Source organism: Capsicum annuum, chromosome 1, assembly GCF_002878395.1.
Source record: "Capsicum annuum cultivar UCD-10X-F1 chromosome 1, UCD10Xv1.1, whole genome shotgun sequence".
Taxonomy (NCBI): domain Eukaryota; kingdom Viridiplantae; phylum Streptophyta; class Magnoliopsida; order Solanales; family Solanaceae; genus Capsicum; species Capsicum annuum.
Window position 1 is genome coordinate 229,985,644 of NC_061111.1, and position 8,052 is coordinate 229,993,695.

Consider the following 8,052-nt stretch of genomic DNA (forward strand, 5'->3'; position numbering starts at 1 on the left):
TAACTCATTTGGGAGGCTATTTACACTATTATTCTATTCATTAACACTTAGAAACTCTTCTTAAACACTCTAATTCTCTCAAGAGCTTTTGGGAAAGAAAGCTAGGGTTTCAACTAGAGCACTAATTTGGGGGTCTTGTTGGTGATTTCTCTCTGTCTACTTTGTCAATTGATTACCTAAAGAAATTAATTGGGATGAAAGATCTTGGAGTGACAAAATTATGCCTTGGTTTGCAAATTGAGTATTTGACAATATCTCTCTTTGTCCATCAATTTGTCTACACAAAAAAGGTGTTGAAAAGGTTTTATATGAATGGAGTGCATCCATTAAGTACTCCAATGGTTGTTGATCACTTGATGTAAATAAGGATCCATTCTGGCCTTAATAAAAGAATGAGGAACTCCTTGGTCCTGAAGTACTATATCTTAGTGCAGTTGGTCCACTAATGTATCTTACAGATATTAAAATGCCTGATATAGCCTTTTCAATTAATTTATTAGCAAGGAATAGTTCTGCTCCTACTAGGAGACATTGGAATGGGATCAAACACATGTTATGGTATCTAAAAAGGACTAGCAATATGGTTTTTTTTAATTCTAAAGATTGTAGTCCCGATCTTGTTGGTTATGTTGATGTTAGGTATTTATCTGACCCACATAAAACTCAGTCTTAAATAGGCTATGTGTTCATATATGGGGGTATTATCATATCTTGGAGATCAACAAAGCAGTCTATCGTAGCCACCACATCGAATGATGCTGAGATAATAGTTATTCATGAAGCACGCTAAGAGTGTGTGTGGTTGAGGTCCATGATACATCTCATTCGAAAAAAATGTGGTTTGGAATGTAACAAAGTACCCACAATTTTATATGAAGATAATGCAGTATGCATAACACAACTACTGAAAGGATTCATAAAAAGAGATAGAACGAAGCACATCTCACAAAACTTCTATAATCATGAGCTCAAGAAAAATGGTGATATCAACGGGCGACAGATTCATTCATGTGATAATATTGTAGACTTATTCACCAAGTTTCTACCAACTGCAACTTTTAAGAAGATGGTGCACAAGATTGGGATGCGAAGATTTAAGTCATTAAATTGAAGTTTCCATCGGGGGAGTAAAATACACTTTGTACTCTTTTTTTCTTAACCAAGGCTTTATACCAATCGAATTTTCCTAGTAAGGTTTTTAATAAGGCAACACTAAAGGCGTATTACAAGATGTTTGTCTTCTTCTTCCTTCACTGAGCTTTTTCTCATTGGGTTTTCCTAGTGAGGTTTTAACGAGACACATTATCTATTAATGGACATTCAAGGGGGAGTGTTAAATAATAGGCCAAACCCATTGCCATACCCCTCAACTTGGCATCATCTTTTACTTTGGCACCTCAAGTGCATATTGTTCACTTTTGGCACCTCAAGTAGCGTACGTGTGTCATTTTGACATCTTTTTCACAATCTTCAAACATATATAGTATGCATGTATTACATGCGCTATGACGTGTAAAATATGATGTGTAAAGTGACCAATAATAATATGAAATTTATCATTTTTCATCCAAATAATTTTTCAATAATTAATTTAAATAAAAAATCAACCCTCATCCCCGCTCCACACAACCCCATCTATCTTCTCCAATCACATCCCCCCCTCCCCAAAAAAAAACACCCAATCATCTTCTTCAATACTCTCAACACCCTACCCCCACCCCACCCCCAAATCATCTTCTCCAATTAACTCAATTTTTCTTGTCGGTAAGAGAGTTTTTCAGAATTCAAGATCGATTTTCAGAGTTTCAGTAATTCTAAGAGTCCAAGACATCAACATAACAAGTGAACTAGCAGTAAGTGAAAAAGTTGATGTTAACCAAGGGAATGGAAAAACATTCAACACTTTCTTATAACATATATTAAAAATAACATTCAAAAATCACCATGTAGCAAAATAAATATCAATCTTTAATCTCCATGCCAGCTCAATTTTTAATTTGGGTCCCTCAATCAGGTCAATCCTATCCACTTCATAAGCTTTAACATTAATCAAATCATCATTGGATCTCTTTAGTTCCCCAAAGTTTTCAACTGATGAAACATAAACAGGCTCCACCTTATGTTTTGCACTCATCGACATTTCTTGGTTTTTAGTTTTTCTTCATGAATTTAGCTTCATTTTCAGATTTTTTCTTTGATTTGTAATTTTTCTTCATCAATTTTGCTTGATTTTCAGTTTTTCTCCATGAATTTAGATTCATGGAACTGCAAAACAAAGTCTCATTATAACGTCAAAAGAGAACACTTTAATTACACAATAATGGAGTAGAAAAGAGTAAAAATCTGATATTGTGGGCTTGACCCCCAAGAAGCACGGCTTCTGTCATCCCATCCGTCCTTAGCATTTTTCCATTGCAATCAGTTGTGTTAAGAAAAGGAAAAAAAGGGTAGAAAATTAATCAAAAAAAGGGTGAGGAAGAAAGAGAATAAAGAGGAAAAATTACAAAAATATCCTTCACATGCTCTTAAAATGCGTGTAGCACATGAGCAATGATGACTCAGAAAACATGCCAAAATGATACATTAAAATGCTAGTTGAGGTGTCAAAATGAACACCGTCTACTTTAGGTGCCAAAGTAAGAGATCGCGCAAAGTTTATGTGTTTGTCGATGGATTCCGCCTATATAATATAGATGTCATGTGACATGTATATGTGTGAAATGTCAATTATTAGAGATAATAGTTAGTAGTCAACTTGGATTTGAAGACCAAAAATTACTTTTTCAATTTGTATTTGAATACCTAAATAGTTGGCCAAATTGTCAACTTGCCAACTTGAAGCCAAGTTTGACAACCTGAGTAACTAAGTTTGGTTGTCTATAAATAACCACTATATATATATATATATATATATATATATATATATATATGTCTAGCCTAAAATTTAGACAAGTGTATTCTTTAGAATTACCTATTTGAATTCTTACAACAATAAATTATTTTGTTGATTATTTAAATATTTAATATTATTTCATAATTCATTTCATATCTATATATATATCTATAATAAAGGAGGATAGTCTAGCCTAAAATTAAAACAAGTGTCATCTTTAGAACTACCTATTTGAATTCTTACAACATAAAATTATCATTTCATAACAAAAGGCTATTTTATTGATTATTTAAATACTTAATATTATTTCATATTTCATATTGTGGTAAAAAAATAATTAATATTAATTTTTATTGGATGAAAACTATTATGATTTTCCATTATTCTATTTAATTTTATTTCATATCTATATATAAAATAAAGGATGATAGCCTAGCCTAAAATTTAGACAAGTGTCTTCTTCAGAACTACCTATTTGAATTCTTACAACAAAAAACCATTTTGTTGATTATTTAAATATTTAATATTATTTCATAATTCATTTCATATTGTGGTAAAAAACAATTAAGATTGATTTCTATTGGATGAAAACTATTATGATTTTTATTATTTATTTATTTATTTATTTAATATTATTTCACATTCTGGTATAAACAATTAAGATTCATTTATTTTTGATGAAAACTATTATAGTTTCATATTATTCTATTTAATTTTATTTTATGTTGTGGTAAAAAAACAAATAAAATCCATTTCTATTCGATGAAAACCATTATGATTGTTCAATTATTCCATATTAAGATTAATAGTTATTTATGTCATATTATTCTATGTTTTTTTGATCATTTATTTATTTATTTATTTAATTAATATTATTAAGAGTTTAATAAAATATTATTATTATTATTATTTAAAATACTAGACATTAGACATTTTTACAATAAATTTTATTTAAAAAATCTAGTAAGAATTCAAATAAAAACAAGTGACGTAATGAATTTTTTTAAAAAACTAAACAATTACATTTTTACAATAAATTTTGTTTAATAAAATCTAATAAGAATTCAAATAAAATATTGTTGGTAATGATAAGAAATTTTTAAAAACAAAACAATAAAATGATTTTATACTCATAAGTTTGGACTATAAAAAAATCTACTCGGAAAGAATATTTAAAATGAGATAAGAATTTAGTTCGAATTGATTGAGGCAAAAAAAAAAATGAATTGAATTGAATAAAAAAAATACCTTTTTAAAACTGATCAAATTCTTCCTCAATTTAAGCCAATAGTGAATAAATTTTGTTAAAAAAAATATGAAATGCATCAAACTCAAAATTATTTTAGCATATCAAAATTCTTCACTCACTTTTTTTTAAAAAATTCTTTTAGTTATTTTAGCCTAATCTTATTTTTATGGTTTTGATGGGTAAAAATTGTAGAAGTAAATATAATTACTTTTAAAATCCTATGGTTCAATTAAATATTAATAATATCATTTCAATTAAGGAAATAATCAATTACAAATCAAGTGAAGTATATCGAAAAGATTATTATGACAAAAAATATTCATATAATATATATATATATATATATATATATATATATATATATATATGAATCTATATTACATGATAAGAATATTAATTATTTAATTTAAATTGTGTAAATCAAGATGATAGCATAATCAATTGGCAATTGACAGACATAATTGGGAAAAAAATATTTGAATTGAGATAAAATATTTAAATTTGAATGGAAAGATGTGAAATTTTGAATTCAAACAAACAAAAATTGAATTTGTATTGAATGGATAGGTAAGTACATTCTTAGAATTAATCACATAATATTTTTCACAAATTAAGACAATTATTAATTACTGTTTTCTAGAAATATGAAACACAGCTAATTTTAGTATATTCAGTAGGTATAATCAAATCAATTATTTCGTTTTCTTACATGTTCCTTTCTATGTAGAGAAAATATGTGCATTGAGATTAAAATTTTATATCTGAATTGTAAGATAGAAATCTTCTAAATTAACTATTAAGCTACTTTACTTTTTCATATATTTTCCTTACTTACTTAATCCCCTCAAAGTACATTTTATATAACTTTTGTAAAGGCTTACTTTAATGTAGGTTTATGGTTTTTCATTAAAAAATTAGAAGAAATGAACTGTGAGGTATTGTTTGGAACTTTTTTTTTTGTGTGTGTGTGTCCTGAATATTTTTGAAATATGTGAAATGTTTATTCTAACTGCTGACATATATCGCCTCCCTCAATTCAAGCAATTACATTAAGATAGTTTTTTTTTTTTTCATTTCAGGTATAATACCAAGTGACAAATATAAACACTAGCAAATAAGTTAGTACTTTTTTGGTATAAATATACATTTGGTGTAGAGCCATACAAATTCTGATTTTTAGATTGATGTATTTAAATTTGGAGATTTATGCGGAAAAATGCATATCTTCTTCTCTTGAACCGATGTGTGTTATCACCATCCATTGTCTTAACGATTTACTACAAAATCACTATGGAGACTTGTTTATTATCAACAACTACTACACTCTTTGTCTAAGAAAGTTCTCGATCAAATGTCTTTGTGTGTGAATGTCTTTGTGTGTGGAGTGTAGAATGATCTCTTTGGATGACCTTAAGTCTTTCGTTTATAGTAGAACAATGCAATTTTTAACTGCCAACTTTATTGAAGTGTTTCATAACTCTTCTTACATTAATTAGAGAGTTACTTCTTGCTCCATTTATGAATCACATAACTCTACCTCTTAAGATATACAGAGAAATCAAGGTGAAGTTGTAACTTAATTCATGAATGGGTAAGTTATTACTAGTCAATTCATCAATAGGTGTATTTACTTCGAAAAATTTCATGATGATTGAGGCATACCCAACATTAATTATGTGAAGATCCTTTAAATCTGTGACAAGTGTCTTTGTGGGCCCTTTATGCCAGTCCACTCCATTTATTTCATTTTTTCTCTCTCTCTAACACTCCTTTTTCTATTCTTGATTTTATTAATAACAATTACTTTTTTTAATAGTTCTATTTTACACAAAATTATATAGAAGGAATGAATGATCTTGATCTTAATATAATTTTTTTTATTTTTACTTTTTAGACTTTATAACTTATGATTTATATCAAGTAATGTTGAGTTAATTCCTCAAATGACCATTTAATTTAATGATTATCTAATAAAATTATTTATCATTATTTTATTTATAAGTCTATTTAAGTTAATATATTACCCTTATGTATAAGCCAACAAGGGTTGTACTATCACAATATGAAATTATTGTACTTCATGCTTCATAGAATATACATGGGAGACTTTTAATTTATTTCCTTTTCTGGCCCTTTTTAATTAATGGTGAGGAACGTGGAAAGCCTTTACATCCACGTGTTGGCTATCAACTACTTTCTATATATATTGAAGAATGCAGCCAAAGTTACACCACTTTGTATCTATCGACATCTCCCTTTTACAGTCCTCACTTGAAAAATTAAAATTTCTGGGTTCAGTGAGTTTGAAATTTTAATTTGATTTTATTGTGCTCACCTATCTGTACAAGTTTTCTCATTCTTCTATTTGTAGAATTTGTGACATCTTAATTTCAAAATTTAGTTGCTGCAAATCTTCTAGCCGTAATTGTATTTATTTTTCGTTCTTTTGAATTTTTTGACATGCATGTCTGCAATTCTGTCTTAATTGGATATGGCTGTTTGAAAATAAATATCTAGATCTGCCATTTGTATTTCTGACTTTGATTGTATAAATTGGTATATATAGAGTATGGTTGTGTTAGTTGGTATGTATGGAGTATGATTGTGTAAATTGGTATGTATGGAAAATGAACTTAGAGTAGAAATTAGTATGCACCTAAGATGTTTGGTGAAAAGAAAATATTTTGTGAAGCAATATTTGTTTCGTTTTCTCTCATTACTTCAATAGTCAGTAGTGTTGTTTGATTTTTAGACTTAAAACTGTATCATTAATCTCCAGATTATGTGTGATATGAACTCATGGTTATTTTGTATTACCATTTCAGTTGCTGCTCCTATTCATAGAAAATGTGTACATTATTATTGCTAGCACAGATTGAACATAAGGCAGTATACATTATTATTGCTAGCGCAGATTGAACATAAGGCAGTATTCATGTTAAATTATGACATAAGGCAGTATTCATGTTAAACTATGTTCCGCTATCTTTGCAGTATATATGACCTTAAGATCCAGTATCGATAAGAAAAGAATCGACACTCCTGACTAGACATGCAAAGTCTAAATCAAAGACATCATCGGAGAGAGAAAAATTCTAGAGAAGCAAATTCGATTCCAAAATCTCATTTTAGAGGATGAACAGGTGCTATCGCCTATATAGTCGTCATCTATACCATTCTATGCATGGTTATATTATTTACCTATATCTTACGAAAGATTTGAATTTTACAGGCCAACAAATTAGGGAGGCTATGTATGGAAATGAAATTGCATATAATGTGGACAAATTGATGCTCTCCAACATATACCTGATCTTGGCTGCACAAGTAAGGGTCTCGCGAAAATCATATAGTCGGTCAATACATACGTTTTATTGAATAATTGATAAGGAAACAATAGTTAAATTTATCAACCCAAATGATGAGCTTGAAAAGCCCTTGCCACCGCCGACCAAGTTGAATGTCACACCTTTAGGCAATATTGCTCAGTTGATTCCCGCTCCCTCTACAGAAATTGGTATATTGTTCTTTCTAAACGTTGTTTTGCTGAATTTATATGCTTGTAAATATACATGGTAAATAGATTTTCTTGTTTCTTGCTATTGGATATTTTAGCAGTTGTTATACTCTACGGCCCTGCAAAATATGCAGGTCGAACTCAAAATAGGTATTACGAGATTATCGTGGCTGTTGATAAGTACGTGTAACCTTTTGCATAAGACACTCAAGTTTCTACTTTTAAAGTACTTTTATTTTGGTATAGATTTTGAAAGAAATAGCCATTACTTTTTATCATTTTTAGGAACACACAATTTTGCTCACTTTCGTAGACCAAGTTCAACACAATGATACACATTGATCCTTCCTACCCACAAGCATTAGAGTTCCTCGAGTGGTATGAAATTCTCAT

General features: G+C 28.9%; 1 long non-coding RNA gene across 1 annotated transcript; it reads left to right on the plus strand.

Annotated features, from left to right (window-relative positions):
- The first annotated feature begins 6,384 nt into the window (after positions 1-6,384).
- Positions 6,385-7,672, plus strand: LOC107856904. Its single transcript, XR_001670725.2, has 3 exons — positions 6,385-6,439; positions 7,137-7,285; positions 7,375-7,672. It is a non-coding gene; the product is annotated as an uncharacterized LOC107856904 (long non-coding RNA).
- The last annotated feature ends 380 nt before the right edge of the window (positions 7,673-8,052 follow it).